The 23,728-nt window shown below is 39.4% G+C and overlaps 1 protein-coding gene across 8 annotated transcripts in view; it reads left to right on the top strand.

Moving 5' to 3' along the window:
• The window catches only part of LOC110074911 (signal transducer and activator of transcription 5B), an 81,542-nt gene that overhangs the window by 565 nt on the left and 57,249 nt on the right, over positions 1-23,728 (top strand). For 4 of the 8 annotated variants that reach the window (XM_020785659.3, XM_020785654.3, XM_020785658.3 and 1 more), the window contains exon 2: positions 7,236-7,276. The gene's annotated coding sequence lies outside the window, so the exon portion shown is untranslated. Of the gene's footprint in view, positions 1-7,235; positions 7,277-16,791; positions 16,866-23,728 lie in introns of those variants that run through there. The other 4 variants (XM_073004285.2, XM_020785656.3, XM_020785655.3 and 1 more) reach the window with 2 other exon arrangements.

Raw genomic sequence — 23,728 nt, forward strand, 5'->3', positions numbered from 1 at the left:
TAAATATTTGCCGCCGTGTGACACGTGCTGTTGTTCAACCCCAGTGTGTGTTGTGAACAAGATAACGATTGTGGAGTTGTTTGTTACCGCAGTTATTAAGAGTAGAATGAGGAATGAGAACCGTGTACGTATATCTAAAAGTTGTAGGTATCAGCGGCTACAGATGAATGCCTAAACCACAGACAGTTTGGAAAAAATAAAACAGTATACAAAGCACCCTTTTTATTGCTTCTGAGCAAGGGTTATTCTCTGCTGAATTTCCAAAGAAAAGGTGCCAAGACTTCAAGCCGTCTCAAAGTTGTGCTCTCTGCCTTACGAGCCTTTCTTCCTAAACCTGTAGCGCGAAACATTCGGTTATTCACAAACGCCAGCTACTTCTTCTGTACTTTAAATAGGCTCCCTGTTCCATATTAAGCTCTGGCTGATAATAAACTCCTGGATTGATTAGGTTTTTAAATCCCCTATTGGAGGCCGATCTGCTTTTACAGGCTGCTACGCGCCGACGATCAAGACGACGCTGGTCTTCGTCGGTTTTAGGTGGTGTGTTTTGCTATTCCTGCTGTGTTGTAAACAGCGTGTGGTGGAGTGTTTACTTCCCAGCAGAAGCAGTAATAAATCTGCCCTGCAGCTTCTCCTCCCCTCCAAAAGTTGCTGTGGCCAGTTTAAGTTTCAAAGCAGTGTCATTGGTGCAAGAGTCACGGTTATGGGCAACCTCCCATCTGTGTGTTGCTGGCTGTTTGATTCTCCCTTTTGCTTCTGACAGCAGTGTCGCCTGGAGAAAAAAAAAGGAAGGGTGTTTGTGAGTCAAGGAAGCCTAAATTTCCCATATAACGGAGTTATTTTAAGGTGGAAAGGCTGTCATGGTGCATTTACAAATGCAAGAACAGGTGATACATTTATTAGACCACTTAAAAAACCCAAACAAACAACAAACAGCTAGCTAGTATGGAGCATTTAGATATACTACTGTTACTAATTTCCTCTTTTTTTAAAAAAAAAATAATTGCCAGATGACTACAGCAGTAAATTAGTACTTCATCAGCCCATTTACATCATACTAAACTGCTTAAAACGTTTTGTATGATAAATGATCTCAGGAATTGGTGCATTTGGGAGATGGACTAAAATTTTATGTCAAGTGCCTAACATTCCCCAAATCATTGCAAGATTTTTCTTTTATCTGTACCTATTTTGGTATTACTGTTGTGAGCACTGGACTGCTTTTCAGCCACTGTCATGTCCTGCAATTATATTTATTATGCGACAGAGCTTGCTATCCTGATTTTCTTGCATAGATATAAATATGTATTTAGTTAAACAATTTCTGCAGTGCCCACCATAATACTTTCAGGACAATTTATGATGAAATAGAGAAGTCAACATCAACAGGTATGAATAAAATAACCTGTTGAAATAATATTTTTAAAATGAAGTAAAAGCATCTTTATGGGGTGAGGAAAAGATGATCAGGATCAACATTGGATGTGTGTCTTTGGGAAGGGAATTTTGTAAATAGGGCAGCCCAAATGAAAGCAGTCTATTTAGGGCTGTCACCCATAAAGACAAAAGAAATATGCCCCCTCTCAGAGAGTGGTATGTCTAGAGGAGGATCTGCAGAAATGATCTGAATAAATAGGTAGGCTGATAGAAGAGCAGACATTTCTGTAGGTACCTAGGCCTAAGCCTTATATAGAATTAGAAGTAAGCAACAGCACTTGAATTGCACTCAGGTGGGCTGACCAGTGTAAGAACATAAGAAGAGCTCTGCTGATCAGGCTAAGGGGCCATCTAGTCCAGCTTCCTGTATCTCACAGGAGCCCCAACAGATGCCTCTGGGAGCACACGAGACAACTAGATACCTGTCTCCTGATACCATTCCCCTGCATCTGGCATTTTGAAGTACCTTCCTTTTAAGCCTTGAGATTATACATTCCCGTCATGGCTTGTAACCTGCGATGGACTTTTCCTCCAGAAATCTGTCCAGTTCCCTTTTAAAGGCATCTAGGCCAGATGCCATCAGCACATCCTGTGGCAAGGTGTTCCACAGACTAACAACACGCAGGGTAAAGAAATATTTTCTTTTGTGTGTTCTTATTGTTCTTACTCTCCCAACACTCAATTTGAGTGGATGTCCCCTGGTTCTGGTATTGCATGAGATAGAAAAGAGCTTCCCTCTATCCACTTTATCCACCCCCTGCATAATTTTCTTTGTCTCAAGGCACCCCCTCAGGTGCCTTTTCAGTCTAGACTAAAGAGCCCCAAACACTGTAGCCTTGCCTCATAAGGGAAGTGCCCCAGCCCAGTAATCATTTTAGCCGCTCTCTTCTACACCTTTTCTGGCTCCACTATGTCTTTTTTGAAGTGTGGCGACCGGAACTGTACACAGTACTCCAGGTGCGGCCTTATCAGCGTTTTGTACAGTGGCATTATAATATTTGCTGTTATATTTTCAATCTACTTTTTAATGATACCTAGCATGGAATTGGCCTTCTTCACTGCTGCTGCACATTGGGTTGACACTTTTGTCAAGCTGTCCACCAGGACACCAAGATCTCCTTCCTGATCCTTCATGGGCTGCTCAAAACCCATCAGCTGATAAATAAAGTTTATAAAGGCATTAACATTATTTTGATAACTTCCGTATTTTTCCATGTATAAGACAATACTTTTATCTAAAATCTTTAGACTAAAAATTGAGGGTCGTCTTATACACGGAAGGAAGGGGGAAGGAATCAAAGTGCTGCAGGATTGCAGCCCTTTGATCCTGCTGCCCTTTTATGGCTGCTTTCCCCTCCACTTCATAAGCCCCATAGCCCTACGAAGTGGAGGATTAAGCAGTGATGAAAAGGCTGCAGGATTGCAGCCCTTTCATCCTGCAGCCCTTTCATCACTGCTTTCCCCCCTCCACTTCCGCAGCTCTTTGATCCTGCTTTCGCGGGGCTTAGAAGTAGAGGGGGAAAGCAGCGATCAAATTTTCTTATTTAGGGTTGGAAAAGTGTGGTCATCTTATACATCGGGTCATCATATACACGGAAAAATACAGTAACATTATGTGTTTAAAACAGTTGGACAGAGCTGCCCACTGCCATGTCCTGAATCAACTGCACTTTCCAGTCTTTAGAGGAAGCTCAACTTACTACACATTATAGACGTAGGTCCTAGATTAGCAAGGTGAAGCTCACAGTACTTAATTTTGTGGAATAATTCTGTTGCATAGGTTTGGCTTTATTATACAGTAATTATACAGTAATGCATTTTCTGTGCTTTCTTCAGTATAGTGTTCTACCATCCCTATTTAGTAGCACAACAACCCCTGAGGTAGGCCCAAGCCAGGAGAAAATGACCTGGACCTTTGGTTTGGTTTTGCTGGTGTTCTAGGTATGGCCTTTAGATTCTGATTCAGCAATGGGTTGAGATGTAACATTTCTGGACTTTTTCATTTTTTTTTCTAGGAAAAATTTTCCCCTCTCCCCCCCCCCTGGAAAAAATGGATTTTTTTTTTTTTGGAAATTTTGCATCTTTAGGAATGGGTTCAACTACTCCTACACCCCTAGATCAGATTGCATGATGAGCCTGAAAGTTTTTTCTGCAGAATGCAGCTTGACCTTTTTGTGTGATCAGTGTTCATGCGCTTCTTGGGTATAGCTTCCCAAAAAGGCATCTTCTTGCCCTGAAAGGCAGTGTGGTGCTGTGGCTAGAGAATTGAGCTCAGATGTGGAAGTTCAGTTCAAGTCCATACATAGCTATGAAGCTTTTGGGGAGGCAATAGCCTAGTTCAGTGGTTTCCAACCTTGAGTCCCCAGATGGTTTTGGACTACAACTCCCAGAAATCCTGGCCAGCACGTCTAGCGGTGAAGGCTTCTGAGAGTTGTAGTCCAGGAACACTTAGGGACTCAAGGTTGGGAAGCACTTTGCTCCAGTCAGGGGATGTGAGGAAGGTCAGGCTGAGAGAGTGAGACCAGGTCACACAGTGAATCTAATGTATAAACCCTGTCCTGATACAACAGTGTGTGACTTCAGTTAGCAAATTAATAGTAATACTTATCAGCCATTTGGGGAGTGGGCAACAATGAGCTGAGTTTTAGGTTCCCTGTTCTCTCAGTCTCTCCTGCTCTAAACTACTGATGCAATGTCTGATTTTCTTACTGGAGTGTGATGCATAAAAGTGTAGGTGCATTTCATCATCATCATCATATAAATAAATAGGAAAGGACCCTGTGGATCATCCAAGTCCAGCTTCTGTTAAGAAACCCTAACCCCAACTCTGGCTCCACAGCCAGATACACTGAGCTAACTTATCTGTCACGACTCCTACAATGATAAAAGAAGATCTCTGTTGGTATTTACTTATATATACTGCTGTTGAGTTCCTTTGAGTAAGGGTGGGGTACAAATGTAACTAAGCCTACACATGGATAAAGATAAATAAAGTGTTAACAATCTACTAAAATACAAGGTAGAGCAACACAAATACCTGTATAGGATACATATTCTCAATGCTTCTCATTGTTTTTGCAAAAAAAAGAGAGTAAATCCTGTATGTGTCTTGTATCTACCTTTTGTCTCATATACTTGGGCACTTATAACTCAGCCTATAATCGCAGTCCACTTAAATTTTGCCTTAAATAGAGAGCACATACCCTGTTTCCCCTAAAATAAGACCTAACCTGAAAATACTGTAAGCCCTAGTATGATTTTTCAGGATGCTCTCTATAAGCCCTACCCCCCAAAATAAGCCCCAGTTAAGTGAAACCCTGTCCTCCACCACTGTGCAGCAACCAGAAGAAGATTAAATGCCTGTATTTGAATAAATTTAGATTGTTGTCCATGAAAAAAACATAAAACATCCCCTGAAAATAAGCCCTAATGTGTTTTTGGAGCAAAAATTAATATAAGACTCTGTCTTATTTTTGGGGAAACAGAGTAGATGTGTCACACTCCCACGTGCTTTGCAGGATAGGGATCATCCAACGTGCTTGCCAATTTAGAGAATGTTTTGCATGTGTATGAACATGAGGTTTCAGTGGGTTATCCACTGCACTATAGTGGCAATTCATATGGCATATTTCCCACTAGGGCATGTGTGGGGCAGCCACTCTTAATAAGGTGACTTTTTCTACTAGCTGGCCATGTATGTTGATTCTACTTGCCAATAAATGAGCAGTTCTGTTATGGTTGGTAGTTCTTTATGCAGTGCAACTGATAATGATTTTTTGCTGTCAGTTTCATTTGGAGAGTCCTTTTTATGATTAATTGTTATTATTGTCGTTATTTTTTAAATTGGTTACATTTATATCCCACCTGTCCTCTAGGACAGTGGTCCCCAACTTTGGGCCTCCAGATGTTCTTGGACTTCAACTCCCAGAAATCCTGGCCAGCAGAGGTGGTGGTGAAGGCTTCTGGGAGTTGTAGTCCAAGAACATCTGGAGGCCCAAGGTTGAGGACCACTGCTCTAGGAGGATATAAATGTAACCAATTAAAAATAGGCAATATTCTCCTTACCACGTTTTCCTTACAACAGACCTGTGAGGTAGATCTCAGAGAGAATGATTAGCCCACAGTCACCTAATGAGTTTTATGGTTCAGTCAGGATAGACTTCAATCCAAACCCAGTCCAGCATTTGACCCCTTCACCACATGGTTCACTTGTGGAGATCTACCCTTTTTATGAGCAGAAGTCGTATTACTGTATTTTCAGGTGCAGAGAACTCCGTATTCATTTCCTTAGGACAATGGGATCATGAAGTGATTTATTTCTCTATTTTATTATGTATTTTGTAGAATTATGGTGTTGTCTCATAGTGAAGAAAAAGGCCAGTAGAACAATGTGCTATTTTAAGTATCTGTGAAAATACTTGGCTGCTGTTACATGGTAAACGTGTAGTTTCTTTCATTACCATGTATCCTATCTTGAATACATTTTAAGTTTTCATTCCTAAAGAGCAAATAAAGTGAAGAGATATAAGAGGAATTGGAAGCAAGCAGTCTTGAGTATGTGGTTGCTGTTGACGCCATATGCTTGTTTTGTTAGCATTAGATTTTTTTCTTTTTAAATTATTATTATTATAAGTTACAATCCTCTGATCACATAACAAAAAAGGAAAAACGTAGTAATTACCTACAAATACAGTTACACTTCCAATAATTTTCATATCTATAGTATACTAATGATATTTAAACATTTATATATGTTTTACTTATAACCCTACAGTTATTCAAACTAACCAGCATTTCAACCCATTTTCCATTTGATCTCCTGCACCAGAGGCCAACAAGAGATATCATACTTCCATGAATTTATCTTGTTTTATTTCATCTCTATAGAGTTTAATGCAATAGATAAGTCTTTCCATCAGAGCCAATCTCCATATTCTATTTTGAAATCTTTTCAAGGACATGTCCTGATCGTCCTGCAGATGAGCAATTTTGTTATGGGCTCCTCATAATATAATCACAATTAGTTCTTTATTCACAATGATTTTGTTCCCTCCCGTAAATAATGGAAATGTTAGTGTTAGAAATAACTATGGAGCTACCTAATGGACTAAGCCAGGGGTGCCACAGATTTAAAATTTTAGGGTGAGACATTTTCACTGCTTATGTAACAGGTTACCTATTCCTGTTTACTCCATAGTTTCCCTTTCCATAATAGTGGTTTGTGATCAGGATTTATGTAGACTGTTCAAATTAGATAGCAGGGGATAGAAGGTAATGATGGATGGTGTGAACAACTCTTAATGTTCCTTTCTCATCTGATTATTACACAATTCTAGGTTAAAATTGATAAAGTCAGATTGAATTTTATGGCTGATGTTATTATGTTAATTATATACTGCTGAACTGAAAGCAGTGCACAGTGTTGACATCATATAGACACAATTGCTGCCACCCCCACCCCCTCTTATTTTAAATGAATGATATTTGCACCCTTTGTTAGGTCTAGTCTGGGTATATATTGTACCTTGTGAAAAAGCTAATTGAGGTTGCCTCAACTGTGGCTTTTTCTGTAATAGAATTTGAGTTGGTTTCTCAGTGTGATGTTAACAAAGCGAAATTTCATCTGGCTCTTGTCTTCAAGGGTCTGAGTGGAAAATGACATATTGCTTTGGGAAAAAAAAGAACCAAAGAACCACATCGCACTTAATACACTCAAAGCTTACTTTATTTGGAGTGCACCTGCTAGAAACCAAATGTTTTGTGTTGTATTAATTTTTTCCCATTTCCATCTTTTGCAGTGGTGTTCAGTATCTCCAGACAAGGCACAGAACGAGTGGAAGTAAGTGTTGTAGAAAACCAAACTTTGCTCATCTGCTGCTTCTGTTTCTGTCTTTGCTTTTATCCTCCCTCTGATTTGCTTCTGTTTTATGCTTTAAGCAAAAGTGCCAGTAAGGTTGGCGTTTTCCCTGGTAGGGTCTGTGAGTAAGGATGAGGCACTAGTTGAAAGTCTGCTTAAGAATATTGTTATACAGTGTCTATGCTTAGTGACTTATCTCAATTGTGATAAAATATATAGATAAAACTGAGAAGATGGTGGTTTAAGGTAAGCTAGCCTTGTGTAAAGACATTGGTCTTATGCATTTGAAAACATTACCCATAAAATTATTCTTGTCAGCACACCTCTTTATGGCTTTCAAAACAGTTATAACAGATCAGGTGGGTATAGCCAACATTATGTTTAGTGAGAGCAATCAGTTATGTTTTCACCCTGTTTTTCCACCAATGTTTGCCTTGACCTTTTCCCTGTTTGGTTTCTTTGCCCATTGTCTTAATTCCGAAGCTCCCTTACTTCTCCATTCTCTTTGTGCCAATATTTCCCAGACCTCCCCTATGCTTGCATCTTTTCCTCTTTTCCTACTCGCATTGTTTTCTTTTTCCAAGAGCTTGTAAAAATCACTTGAAAATTGACATTTTAATGTTAAATTTGAACTTTTTTTTGGACTCTGTGCCAGGAAAAAAAGTTCTCAAAATCTAATGTACCAGTAATATTTAAAAACAACAATTTAAAAATAACATTAATGGGAATTTTACTCATTAAAAACATTAGCATATATACCCTTTTGTAAAGGAGCCTATATCAGTCCATATTGTTCCTCCACAAAGGATGAAGGTCTGCAGTTCTCTTTGAAAACTAGATTTATGCTGGATAGCCCAAGCTTTGTCCTGTAAATGCACTTGACCTACAATATGCAGAAAGCTTAGTTAACACAGCCAAGAGTCTATGGTATTTCTGAAGGCTTCTGGGACTTATAGTCTAAAGATCATTAGGAGCCCCAAGTTAGAGAACCATTGTTGTATACCTGCATACCTTTTAACATAACATTATACAAAACTCACTGAGAAGGTAGGCTTCAGTATAACCTGCATATCTGAGCCCAGATAGCTACTGAAGTTTTAGTGGCTCCATTCCTCTTGGACTCAGAGCATAGCAATAGAGCTCTAAAGTGGTGCTGGACATCTGAGTGAGAAAAAACCCTGGAAGGCAGAGGATGTAGTTGCCTAGGCATTAGTATTGCTGAAAGCAGAGCAACAAGGCAGGGAGTAGTCAAGAATCAGGAATATTGGGGCAGAGAGAATATTGGGGCAACTGGAGGAGGGGACCAATGCCAGCGTGATACAGGCCATATTATTATTGCTGGGACTATATTGTTGAACTGACAAACACAAATAGCCAAGCAAGTACATTTTGAGTCATGTTCTTTCTAACCATTTTATAGGTAGCTGCAAATGAAAAAGAGCCTCTTTATATGCCAACAGACGTGTAGTTGTTTTTCATTTTCGTATTTATTTTTATTTTTTGTGATCATTAATCATTTTTGCATTTCTTTGACACAGACAAATTTGCAGGCACTCATAGGATGGGCCAGTAGTTAATCTACGCCTTTAGTTGGGCCTTATTTTGCAATATGCAGACATTATTGGAGTGGTGCTGTGAAAATAATCGCAGCTTCATTTTGCATAGAGATTGTTGGGTTGTGATTTTGCTTCAAATAATCAAAGATTATCCATGGAAGACTGCAGACTCCCCTTGCCCCCAATTTTGGGTCAGTTATTTTGACCTTTCTTGGGAGCCATAGGGATGAGGCTGCTATAACATCAGTAGATTCCTGGGATCTGATGGGCCAGCTCTCTGAGACCTGTAATTTTAGTCAAAGGGTTTTTTTTTTTAGCGATGCACTAAAGAAGAGTAGTAGGAGTGTCCAATTTTCTGTTTGTAGAGAGTGGTTCCTAATGTTGGGGCTCCTTATAGTCTTAGGCAATAACTTGGACAAACACTAGATACTTAGCTGTGTTAACTAAAATTTTTAAGTGTTGTAGTACGTCTGCAGTTCTAATCCCAAAAATGGGTAATGTAAACTACAAATCTAGTTTTTACAGAGAGTAATAGATCTTTTCTTCTTTAGGAAAGTGGACCTGTGCCGTTTCAAGAAAGTTCAGAAATTAACATTTTAAAATAACATGTCAAATTGCTAGCTCAGTGAGGTAGGTATCTGGTTGCAGAGCCAGAGGTTGGGAGTTTAATTCCTCACTCTGCCTTCTGTTAGAAGAGCCAGCCTGTAGAACCTTGGAATGGACTCGATAGCACATTGTTCTTATTTTTAATACTAATTTAATGAGTTAAAGTTTGAAATGTTAATGTCAACAAGTTAATTTTCCTGACTTCCAATATTTAACTTTAATTAATTTTTAAATCTATTGTCTAAAAACTAGACATACTAAAATACTGCCTAAAACTAAATACTACCTGTTCCACCATCTTACCTTTAAACTATCCTAATTATTTTCTAGTTTTTACTTATGTTGCTGGCTTAAGTTTAGTTGATGTTTAATTTTGATTGTTATTGTGTTTACTGTCTCCTATTATTGTTTATGTGGTTTTTAGTTGTAAAGTGCCCAGAGTGGCCGTGGCAGCCAAATGGGTGATATAAAAGTCAAGTAAAAATAAAAATAAAAATAAAAATAATTAATACAGAAAACCAGGTGGTGGTAGATGGAGTGTGGAAAAGGCTTACCTACTGCTTAACTCTGCTAAAATTCTGCAATACTGACAACTGTGGTTGACTTTGAAGCATTCTGTGGTTGTGATAATTCCACCAGTAATTACTGACTAGCTGTGTTGCAATGGAGAAAAGGTCTATCTATCCTTAATGGGTGCAGTGTTTTGTCATTTGGCTTTGTATGGAGAAATAGATGCTTGATAGGTTACTCGTGCTGATAATGGTGTTTCTTTTTAATTGGGTATGATTTTTTTAAAATAGAAAATCTATGTTTTAGTACATGCTTTTAAACAACTGTGACAAAGAGATATAAAAAGAATTGTCCAATATTCACTCAAAATAACATACAAAGCACACAGTAGCAATCAGTAGACTTCTGATTGTTTTATGTAACCAGGCAGAACCATCTAAAGGGCCGAATGATGTAGATGTGAAACATGAAATTAGTGATAACACACATATAGCTCTCTTTTTACAGTTATTAAAAACAAGATATTTCCAGCAAGTTTGTATAAAATTAGCTTGGGATCTTTCACATCATAAACTCTTCACAATTACTGTATGTGTGACTCAGTCAAATGTGTGGCAGATAAAGTTGATACAGTATTTTGTAGTGGTTCTTTTTCTCGCTAATGTGATAATTGTGTTGTTTCAACATGATAACAGATCTCTTTAGATTTATTTTGATCCTCTTAGAGAGGAAAATCACACTTTTTCTAAAAGGTTTATGTTACATTTGTGTCTGTGAAGCTCTGCTTTGTTGCTTTGTTGCTGTGAGGCTGTGCCTTATATGTAATTTCACACCTTAAAGGTTAATAACGAGAGATAGACAGACACACACACATATATACTTGTATGTTTCCTATCCTTAGCTCTTATCCCATAGCTCACATAGAAACACGACTATATCTTTTTATTTTTAGAAAGAAAACCAACTCTGATTATTATGGGGTTACATTTAGAACCACTTGTTATTATGGACTGGAAAAACACTTCACCCTTCCATTTTTCTTTCCTGTTCCACTTCTGTCTAGTGTGTTTCGACTGCCTTGGTACGGGAGTTCAACCTTGCAAAGTCCTGCTAGATTTTTGGCCTTTTGATACCATGAACTGCTTTGGTTTGGATGTGAGGGACACAGTATTGCAGTAATTCCGATTCTGTCTCTCAAGACATACTCAAAAGGAGGTGCTGGATTTGATACCAAAGACTTTGAAGAGTGGGGCATTGCTCTCAGGGCTTTGCTCTGTTCTCTATACCATGTTTCCCCGAAAATAAGACAGGGTCATATTAATTTTTGCTCCAAAAAACACAGTAGGGCTTATTTTCAGGGGATGTTTTATTTTTTTCCATGTACAACAATCTACATCTATTCAAATACACTCATGTTATCTTCTGGTTGCTGCACAATACTGCTCAATGGTGGAGGGCAGGGTTTCACTTAACTAGGGCTTTTTTGGGGTAGGACTTATATTATGAGCATCCTGAAAAATCAGACTAGGGCTTATTTTCAGGTCATGTCTTATTTTTGGGGAAACAGGATATTTTTAATATCTACATGAAGCCAGCAGAAGAAGTCATTTCAAGCTTTGGATTGAGGTATCATCAATATGCTGATGTTACCCAGTTCTGTTGCTCCTTGTCACCAGACACTGAGGAGTCAGGACTCTTAAATCTTGTCTGAGTTTAATCATGGGGTGGCTGAGGGCGATGAAAGTGAAGTTAAATTCTGACAAGATAGAGGAGGGCTGGCATAGGACCGTATAATTGACATTAAATTCTGACAAGATAGAGGAACTGCTAATCAGTGAAAAATCAGGCTCATGTTTTGGAATCCGACCTGTTCTGGAAGGGCTTGCGCTCCCCCTGATAATTTAGGCTCATAGTTTGGAAAGATTTTATGAATAGAATGATGAACTAGATGAGCCTTTGATCTGATCCAAGAGGACCCTTCTTTCGTTCTTGATGTGTTCTCTGCATCTGTTAGGCATAATTTTCATAAGGCTGGAGCAAAGAGGAGAGCTTTTTGGCCATCAAGTGAAAAACAAAAATTATTGTGCATGTGAAATTATATAGCTATTTTTAAAATAAAAAGTATTTCAAGTAAGGTGCCTGTAACAAACTGCTCTAGGTGTAAATGATATTACAGACTGGCATCATTATCTGTAGAAGTGAGTTGGTGTCTGAGGCATTAAGACAAACGTGATACTTCAGAGTGATTTAATATTGTGTCAGTTTCACTATATGGAGAGGCAGGATGAAACCCCAGCTTTGAGGATGCGATTAAAAGCAGCTTCTCTCATGCTGTTTTTTTAAATTAAACCCCTTTCCCCTCAGTAATACTGAGACCTGCAGAATTAAAAATACAAACACCTCTTTTGGGGAGAGCGTGTAGAGTGTAGATTAGAATAATAGTACAGGAAGGACTGCTGTTCTGTTCAGGAGAAAGTGTGTAGAAACCCGACGGAGTCCTCCTCATTCAACTTGTAAAGTTGGGAAGTGAAAAGAAAGGCCTTGCACATGACAGGATGTTGCGACTGCGGCTGGTGTGTGGCCACTGTCTCATGTATTTAGGTTAAAACTATCTCACACTGGCATAATGCCAGGATTGCTCATCAGCCTGTGCCTTTATTTGATATGGCTGTTTTAAGGATTTAATACTTTTTAGGAGTTTTTCTTTTTAAAAGTTATACTTGTGAAAACTGCAACTTTCCCCCCACCACCACAATCTGTGGGTTCCTTCACCTTTCATCTAGGTACTGCTCCTTGAGCTGTTTAAAATTATGGGGACAGTTATGTGGCCACTGTCCTCTGACCTTTGGAAACAAAATATCTAGCGAAGACCTTCTAGATATATTCTTCAAGGCTTTCACAGTAGGGATCCAATGGTTGTTGTGGGTTTTTCTGGCTGTTTGGCCGTGTTCTGGAACACAGCCAGAACATGGCCAAACAGCGCAAAAAACCCCACAACAAACAACTTCTAGATGTTTGGTTTAGTTTTGCCACCTTCTTTTTCCTTTTTTGTTGACATTTTGTGAATTTGAGGTGCTACATCATATGGAAGGTTATGACAATTGTCTCGTGATGATAGGAAAGTTTTATTTTCCTGATTATAGAGTTCTGCACATATGCTTTAAACCATCCAGGGTTATTACTACTATAGCATAGCCCTGTTTTGTTCTGTTTTTTTTTTTATAACAATTGTATACTTCTCTGGAGTGAGACCACAAATACTGTACATAATTTTTAAGTAATACAAAGTGATCATTTTCAGATGTGGAGGAGTGTTCCATTGGGCATACACTTGTGTGCACAGATAGCTTAACATGGGATAACACAAAGGGACTCAAAATGTGATGTACGTGTCTTCCTCTGAAAAAAAAACTCGTCCATTTATTTGCTGAGGCATATATGGAAATTGTTATGGAAAGGGAACAGGTACAGTATATAATGTTCTCACCAACATGATCTTCACTCACTTTCTCCATGCAATCACGAAGAAACACATTTATATGTTAGTACGTGTAAAGAACTTATACACACTGACATTGGTTTGGTATGTAATTTGTATTTCTGCTACTTTGCTACTCAGTTAAAGATCCTAATGTCTGGAGCATTGTGTGCTGTTCCAGGATTCTATGCACTTACAGGGTATGATGTTGGAAACGTAACAGCTTGGTTCATGCGTTATCACAGTTTATGAATCTGTTATTAAGGGGGGTCATGTGCCCTATGTAATGTTTCAATTGAAACTTTATAGGACATTAAATGATTTATTATCCTACTGACTGACAAACAAACAACAATATCAGTTGTAGTTTTAGAAGAGGTAGGCATGTTAGTCTGTGCAAGCATATTAGGCAAAATCCAAAGAAACAAAACAAAGACAAAATACGTGGCACCTTAAAGACTTTATTATATTTTAACGTAAGTTTTCATGAACATGTCCACTTCGTCAGACATAAAGAAATAGAATGAAATGTAGATGCAATATCAGTCTCACATTCTAAATGTTCATTGGTTACATGCAGTAATTAGGCCTATGTTTGTTTTAGGGTCCTGTTGTAAACATTCTTGAAGACAGAAAAGAGATACCAGGTCTGAGCAGAGATAGGGGGAGGGAGAAAAGAGAGAAGGGTGGGTGAGTTTTTTTTTTTTAATGAAGTTGAACTTCAAGAGGGGAAAGATAGAATTAAAGAAGTTAGCAGAGGAGTCACATGTGTTAATGTAGGAAATATCACTGTAGATGAGGTCCAGAAAGAAACTGTTTGCCAAATAATCAACTCTGAGTTTCTTTTTAGGAGTGTGTAAAGACAATAGTTATACCATCATGGTTGTGTCAGCAGCTAGACATTGCTTCTGAGGTTAGTTTTGCAACAAAGTGAATTCATGTGGGTTATATATTCCTCTGTGCCCTTCCTTCCATAACAAGCTAAATTCAGATGGATTTTATGAGCCCTTCTGAGTGATATTCCTTGAAGCTTCCCAGTCTTCTCATTGATTGCTCCTTTTTGCGTCTGGATGATAGGCTATCAGAAGTGTTGCAGGTACAAGATGGCTAACCTCCTGTGCCTTGTGTGACCTTCCTATGATGACGCATGCTTCAGCAGTTATGTTTACAAATGTGAAACAATCTTATTCGCTTCATATGTTTGTGAGGTTAAAACCTACTCTTATGTCCTTTTATATTTTAAGTACTATTAGGTATGTTATTTCAGATATTTGTGCATGTGTGTATTGTGCCCCAGAATCTGAAAATTGTAATTGTATGGTTGTTAAAAGCTATCTTTGTGTTTTTAATGATTTATCCATTGTGATCATGTGCTCTTGTTCAATGTATATGCCATTGTGTGTTATAGTATTCTTAAGTAGAAGCATTGAAATTGGCTGCATACACCGAGGTAATACTGCATGTTCCAGTATCTCAATGCTGTCATTGTATTTCAATGGAGTGAATTTAGTTGCGTTAGAGATTAGAAAGCTACATTTTGAAAGTGTCTTCTTCCTATTATATTTATATTTAAGGTAACCCATCATTGGTACTCATTGGTGAGTTACTCATTGGGAGTTGGTGAAAAACTTAGATAATCACCTGGAAGATATGCTTTGATTGTATTCCTGCACTGAGCAGGGCGTTGGACTTGATGGCCTTGTAGGCCCAACTTAACTTTTCTATGATTCTATGATTTCAGGGTTGAAAAGAAAACTTCATATTACAGTGGTGCCTAGCTAGACAGTTACCCCGCATGACAGTTTTTTCGCTAGACATTGACTTTTTGCGACCGCTATAGCAATTCGCAAAACAGTGATTCCTATGGGGGAATTTCACTGGACAATGTTTGGTCCCTGCTTCGCAAACCAATTTTCACTAGACGACCATTTTGACAGCTTCCTCCACGCTCGCAAAACAGGTGTTTTCAGGACCTAAGCCTCGCAAGACAGCAATTTAAACAGATGATTGGCGGTTCGCAAAGCGGCTTTCCTATGGCCGATCTTCGCTAGACAACAACGATTCTTCCCCATTGGAACGCATTAAACAGGTTTCAATGCATTCCAATGGGGAAATGCTTTTCGCTAGACAATGATTTCGCTAAACAGCGATTTCAGTGGAATGGATTGTCATCGTATAGCGAGGCACCACTTGTATTCGATTTACTACTTATTATTTTTTGTAACTTAAGAAAACATAGGATTACAGAAATCTCTGAGAAAATAGCTGTGTTAGTCCATTGCAAGCAGAGAACACGGTCTTTAGGTGCTATCGGACCCATTCCCATTTTTACTTTATGGTTAGTAGGAGATCAGTATAAAATATGAAAAATCCCTTTCAGAATGCCACTTAAATTAATCCTTTTATTATATGTTTGAAGTGTAACATCAGTACACTCTTGTTTCTCCAAAAAGTAGCTAATGAAAGCTAACTCTCTAACTTGTAACTCATTGTTCCCAAGCTCTGTGGAAAAGTGCATTATTATTATATGACTGATTCATGCTACATGAGTCAACTGTTTCTGCATCTGAAATGTATCATCATATGTCTCTCCTCTAATGGTATCTATTTGAAGGCTTGAGGAGTGAGTATGCATTTGACGGGCATTGTGGTTACAGAGTATTTTTTTTTACTGAACTTGTTCTGCTTACTGGAAGTAATGCAGCTTTGACCTGGTACACATGGCCTCTCCTGCTTATGGTTCTCCATGGTCAGGACAGCATGTGTTCCGCACTTCTCTGATCGGATCCTAAGCCAAATCCTGTGAAGAATGGTGGGCATTAATGAAATCTTAGAAATCAAAAAATAACTAAACGGGATTTTTATGGTAAAGGGAAGCCCTGTGATACTTTAAATGGCTCCTTGCCTCTGCAGTGGTTTGTAGCAGAAACATGGAAAACAAATAGACAAACATATTTGCACGTGTTGTTGAACCTGCACGTTTTGAGTTACTTTTGTGTTGGTTTGGATAGTCTTGAAATATTGCAGGATATGTGCATGTTGATTAAACAGCAGGGACTCATGCTTCGTACTCATAAGTGCTAGAAGATTGATCCTAGCATTGTCTTTGCTCAGTCAGGATCTGCATCTAATGGACAACATGAAATTGAAGAAGAAAATTAGGAATTCTTGAACAGGTTTTGAGGAACATGAGCCTGCTGTGTGGTGGACCATTGGTCTATTTGTTCCATTAATGTTTGTTCTGATTTGCAGAAGCTTTTTGCTGTCTCAGGCAGAGCTCCTTCCTGCATGTGTTGCAAGAAATATTTTAACTAGGGATGTCAGGCATTGCATTTTTGTTCTTACAGATGCAAAACTTAGCTTCTGAAATTGGAGGCAAGGTGAAGCTGAAAATAACTTTCCTGAGGAAGGAAGAAAAGAGGTAACTAAGTGGGTGAATAGGGAATCTACTATAAATGAGAAATCTTTTATGAGGAGTTCCACTGCAAGAGATACCCGTAGGTTTGAATATATAAAGGTGAGAATAAAGAGGAAACAAATACAGTGATAATTCCCTTTGACTTGGTCACCCGTTTTACATGAACACAGACACGCATAAGACTCTGGGGACCGTAATTATTTCTTTTTGCAGCTACCACTGGGCTAGTAGCTGGTTGCTACCATTAACAGCTATGATGGACTAGACCAGTGGTTCTTAACCTTTGTTACTCAGATGCTTTTGAACTGCAACTCCCAGAAACCCCAGTCAGCACAGCTGGTGGTGAAGGCTTCTGGGAGTTGCAGTCCAAAACTCCTGAAAAACCCGAGGTTAAGAACCAGTGGACTAGACTACCATTACTGTATTTTAAATTTATCTGCTGCTATGCAGTCTGTTGTTCTCGTATAAGTGGCATGTGAAAAAGATATAGTCGTGATTTTATTAATGCCATTGACTTAAGGGGACCCTCTCAATTTATGACCTTCAGAAGGTCTTGTCATTAACAACCCTCCTCGGATCTTGAAAACTAAAAACCAAAGCTTCCATCTTAACCATAGCAGTCTATCTTATGCTTGGGTTTTATATTTTCCTGCTGCCTTCAACTCTTCACAGCATCATAGTCCTATTCAATGAGTTGTATCTTCTTATTACTGTATATGCCTAAAGTAAAATAATAGACCTGAGTTCAAATTTCCATTTAACTGTACAATTCACTGGATGACCTTGGTCTAGACGTTACAGGTAATTATATTCAAATGTTAATTTGAGTTGGCTTGGGAAGGTGATCTGTAGACATTTTCTAGTGCAGTTCTGTTTTCCTTGAATAATCTTCCATTTAAAATACAAATGTAATAATGCCAAATATGGTGTCCTAATGCTTTGTTACTTCTTTACTTTCCAACAATTTATGAATCATTTTAGTAAGGTCTGCCAAGATTTTGGATTAACAATCAGCCTGAAGAAAACACAAGCCATGGGCCAGGGTGTGGACTCACCTCCCTCTATTACCATCTCTACACAAGAATTTGACGTTCTTCATGGTTTTGTGTACCTTGGCTCAGCGATCTCTGATACTCTGTCTCTAGATGTTGAGCATTGGCAAAGCAAAGCAGCTACCATGTTCTCTAGACTCACAAAGAGACTATGGCTTAATATACCAAGATCTGGGTCTATAGAACCTGTGTCCTGAGTACACTCCTGTACTGCAGTGAGTCCTGGACCCTTTGTGCACGGCAGGAGAGGAAGTTGAACACGTTCCATATGCGGTGTCTCCCACACTTTCATCCAGGAAAAGCACAACAGATGGAATGCTAGGTGCAACAGTACAGTGGGGTCTCTACTTAAGAACTTAATCCATATTGGAAGGTGGTTCTCAAGTTGAAAAGTTCTTATGTTGAATCTGCATTTCCCATAGGAATGCATTGAAAACCATTTAATCCGTATCTGCTCTTTTCCGTCCATAGAAACTACAGTAGAACCTCTACTTAAGAACTTAATCCGTTTTGGAATGGTGTTCTTAAGTTGAAACGTTCTTAAGTTGAAGCAAAATTTCCCATAGGAATGGACTGAAAACCAATTACAGTGGGGTCTCTACTTAAGAACTTAATCCGTATTGGAAGGTGGTTCTCAAGTTGAAAAGTTCTTATGTTGAATCTGCATTTCCCATAGGAATGCATTGAAAACCATTTAATCTGTATCTGCTCTTTTCCATCCATAGAAACTACAGTGGAACCTCTACTTAAGAACTTAATCCGTTTTGGAATGGTGTTCTTAAGTTGAAACGTTCTTAAGTTGAAGCAAAATTTCCCATAGGAATGGACTGAAAACCAATTAATCTGTTCTGGCTGGTTTTTGTTATGTAGAGGTGCGTTCGTACATTGAAGCATTAGTTCCCATAGGAACTAATGCAAAGCTGGTTAATATGTACACTACCACTAGGGGGAGAAATTTTTTTTAACCTAAGATGACCTAAGGTTAAAAAAAGAGCAGGAAAGGTTTTTTTTTCCTGTTCTTATCTTGGATTTCTGTTCTCAAGTAGAAGCAAAATTTAGCAAATGGAGCTGTTCTTAAGTTGGATTGTTCTTAAGTAGGGACGTTCTTAAGTAGAGACCCCACTGTACTCTGAGCTATATTCCAGAGAGAATGTAGTAACCAAAGAGGCATTAAATAACATCAAGTGCCTGCCTGTCTTAGGAGAGATGGACAGTGAACCAACTTTAGCAGAAATAAAAGTGTCCTTCCGTTCCATATGCATTGTCTTTGATGCATTTTTGGATCACCTGGCAGGACAAAGTTCCAAATAGAGTAGTCCTAGAATGAGCTAGAATTTTTAGCATGTATACATTACTGAAACAGCAATGTCTATGCTCAAGTTGCTGTTTCTCCTTGGGTCCCATTTATTTCTGAGTTTGGCCTTCTCTCCTCCCCTCCACACCATTTTGTCCAATTCTGTCTTTGGGCTCATCCACACAGTGGTGTTGTCTGCAGTTGTTCTGGGGTTGTTCTGGTTGTTGTTATTACTAGGGGAGTGTAGTAGTTGTTGGATGTACTGTGATACACTGGATCATCCTAGTACTGTCTGTCCATGTACATTCAGAATTGCTCCTTTACATCTCACTCCCAACATAGTCTTCTCTTCCTTTTTGCTGATCATCTCTGCCCTCCCTGCTTACTTCACCCTATTTTCTCTTCCTTTCCTGTTTTACCTGTCCACAGGACATGGAGGGATAGAGCGTGGCCAGCAGAAAAACACTCATAAGGAGATGTCATCAAATGACACACATCCATAGAGAATGTGGATCAGCATGGAACAATGCAATGCTAGGGTTCACATGAGTAAATCTTGCACTGGAGCAGATGGGACTCATTGGAAAAAATATATACCACCACCTGGCCACAAGAAAACCAAGGTTTTTGTCCTGTTCTTGACACACACACACACACACACACACACACACACACACACACACACACACACACACACACACACTTACTTTTGCATGCACTAGAACATTCCTCCTGTCTTTTGGCCCTTTGCAACCTCTTTTTGTCCACCTTAGTGTGTGAATATATTGGCAAGCCAAATCAGGGTGATTTGGCTTTGCATCGGCTTGACTTGCAGTTTCTTTTCTGACTGTATTTGGTTTAGGTGGAAGCACAAAGACCTTGGGTTGTTTCACTGCCAGCGTCCACACTGGTTCCTCAGTCTGGTTCAGTTCAGTCCATAGCCACAGCCCCCATTTTCTTACTATCCTCCTGTTTATCCCCAGCTGTTCTTTTATGGTCTGCTGGGACTATTTAAAGGGTTGTATGGCTGGAAGGTTAAAAAGGGCATTTTTCCAAAGTTATTCATACATGTATAAACATGCACATATACCATGGGAACATTGTAGTTTGCAGGAGTTCGCCAGAGTTGTTTCAATTTTATATTGATTTTTCTCTCTCTCTCTCTCTCTTTTTTTTTTTTACTGTGCAGAGGTAACCTGCTGCCAAAACTAATTTGCAATGCAGTAATAAGGCAATCTAGAACTTTGCTGTAGTTTGTTGGGGGGGGGGAAACATAGTTTTGGGTCACTAGGGAGAAAGATTGTGGGTGTGGGTGTTCCTGCTGTCCCAAAACAATATGTCTCAACGTACTATATCACCAGAACCACCCAAAGTCATGTCCCCTAGTCTTTTTGCAGATCAAAACAAACAACCACACAGGCAAAAAATCATTAGAATTGTTCTGGTTAGAAAAAAGGAGAAGCCTCCAGCAGCATAGGCAAAAAGTATGGATGTGAAGTAAAAAAAATAACAGGCTGATTGGAATTGACCTTTATGTTGTGTGACCTTTGAAAAATACTTCAAGTTCACCTGTGCCAGTTCTGGAGCAAACTGAAGTATTTTCCAGGGTAGTTTTATGTTTAATTGAGTTTACTGCCGTTGTGGAAGATTTGTGTTTGTGGACTTTATGTGGGTGAAACACAATAAACAATTAAAATGTTTGTGACCATTCCATGACAGTACACAGCTCAGTCATTGGCTGGCAGCATGAAGCTTTAAATAGCAGGAAACAATCTGGGAGTTGAAGTTGGTAATTTGCATCCTCCAGCAGATAGTTGTGTAGCCCATCTCTAACAGCTAGAGCTATTCAGCCTCTTTTTCCTGGTTCCCATCTTCCTCCTATTGTAAGCAGACTTCCATATTAGTCTTATTTATGCATATTTCCTAGTACGGAATTCAGGATTTTTGAGCAGAAGAAGAGACAGGAATGTAAAATTTGAAAGGTGGCGAGATGTAGGTTCAAAGAGGAGCCTGAAGAACATGAGGGAAGCCATAAGAGAAGAGTTGGAAGAAATGAGTTGTCTAGGAAGATGGAACTGCAACAGAAGGTGTCTATCTCCGGACTAGATCAGATGGAAAGCTCTTTAATCTCTCTAGACTGAGAGCAAAGACCAAAGTTCAGCTGAAATGCATGCGGGACTTCTTCGCCGATGATGCAGCCATTGTTGCCCACTCTGCTGAAGACCTCCAACAACTCATGAATCGTTTTAGCAAGGCCTGCCAAGACTTTGGACTAACTATCAGCCTGAAGAAAATACAAGTCATGGGCCAGGGCATGGACTAACCTCCCTCTATTACTATCTCCATGCAAGAATTGGAGGTTGTATGGCTCAATAAGAAGCTGACAGCATACACCAAGATCCAGGTCGATAGAGCCTGTGTCCTGAGCACACTCCTGTACTGCAGTGAGTCCTGGACCCTTCATGCACGGCAGGAGAGAAAGCTGAACACGTTCCATATGCGCTGCCTCCGACGTATTTTTGGTATCACCTGGCAGGACAAAGTTCCAAATACAGTAGTCCTAGATCGAGCTGGAATTTTTAGCATGTATACACTGCTGAAAAAGTGACGCCTACGTTGGCCCGGGCATGTTGTGAGAATGGCTGATGGTCGGATTCTAAAGGATCTCCTGTATGGAGAACTAGTGCAGGGAAATCGCCCCAGAGGGAGACCACAGCTGTGATACAAGGATATCTGCAAGCGGGATTTGAAGGCCTTGGAAATGGATCTCAACAGATGGGAAACCCTGACATCTGAGCATTCAGCCTGGAGGCATGCGGTGCATCAAGGCCTCTCCCAGTTTGAAGAGACCCTCGCCCAGCAGGCTGAGGCAAAGAGGCAGTGCCGGAAGCAGCAAAATCAGGGAGCTAGACAGGGTACAGATTGTATTTGTCCTAAGTGTGGAAGGGATTGTCACTCTAGAATTGGCCTTCTCAGCCACACTAGACATTGTTCCAAGTCCTCCATGCAGAGCACGATACCATAGTCTCTTAAGACTGAAGGATGCCTATGAGGAAGATGGGTAGCAGGGAAGAAGTGGATGAATAACTGTTTAAAATGGGCTGCAGAACTGTTTTGGTTGCAGATTTTTACCTCTGTGCTAAAGATGGAAATAACTGACTTCTGTTCCTGAGTTCCTGGGCTGACAAAGCATTTTACAAAGCATTCTTTACATAAGACTTCAGAACAAAGTGTCTGTGATCCTTTGACAAAGAGGATGGTATTCAGAATAAAACAACAATACACCTTTTAGCCAGCCTCCATTAATGTATAATAGTCATATACTTCTAAAATATTTAATGGTAGAAATCTCTTTTAACTTATAGTACATTGTTCTCAAATATGTTTGTCATGCAGTAATATTTTTCCTTCATTTTGGAGCAGTATTTAACTAATCACCTGTCAGCATCTACTTCTGAACCTGGATTTTATTGTCCATTATTTTAACACCAACTAGACCAAGGTTAGGTTAGGCAACATACAACCCACAGGCCATACTCTCTCTGAACCATTTTTGTCCCTTTATTTGTTCTGTTAAACTTGCAGTGGCAGTCAGAAAAGTACTGCTGTTCCTTCAAAACATGGCATGCACTTCTGAGAAGACTTATGTAAAAGCAAAATCTAGAAGTCTTCTGAAAGTATGATTCTAGCTGTAAACAAGGCAGACAGAGACCCCATGTCTTGTTTAAAGGGAACGCAGCACTTCCCACCTCAATAAATGACCTGCAGGAAACTCCAGTCCCTGATGGACTTGGAAGGTGCCAGTTTGTCCCCTTCTGCCCACAAACCCAGAGTACTTTGTCCTTTGCTATCTGCTGTCAAGTTGGGACTGACCCTAATAGAATTTTGAAGATAAATGATGTATTTAAGGAGTGGCTTTACTAGTTCCCCACCCCTAGTGAGTGTCCATGGCTGAATGGGGATTTGAACCCAGGCCTTCTGAGTCCCAGTCCATCACTTTATCCGTTACACCGCACTGGGTATCCCAACGCATGTCCTACCTCAGTCTTTTATCGTCCACAAGAGGGAAGATGAGTATGAGGTCCTGTTTTTCTTTTTAACAAGGTAAAGCCTGTGCATGATATGGTTTTCCACAATAAGATAGTCTTAGTGATCTTTTTTTGCCATTTTGCTTCAATGGTATATTGTATTACTTAGTTTTTATAAGTGATACAGTACATATACCATGTGGATTTAGATGTGTGGGTTTTAAGTGTACAGTGCAGACAAGCTCAGTAATTGGAGGGAGAAGCAATGCAGGAAGTCATTCCCTTCCTGCTTTGCACCACTAGGAGAATTTGGGCTGGCTGATACTTGAAGCTTCAAAAACACATTGCTCAATTCCCAACATGAATAGCAGCAGGGTGATTGGACAATACAAAAAAAGGACAGAGTACACGCATGCAGGTTTGGGCCTTTGGCCTGCTGCCTTTCTGCTCTAAATCATGTCCACATAAATTATTTTATTTATTTTCTGTTGT

Source organism: Pogona vitticeps, chromosome 6 (genome assembly GCF_051106095.1).
Source record: "Pogona vitticeps strain Pit_001003342236 chromosome 6, PviZW2.1, whole genome shotgun sequence".
NCBI classification, from domain to species: Eukaryota; Metazoa; Chordata; class Lepidosauria; order Squamata; family Agamidae; genus Pogona; species Pogona vitticeps.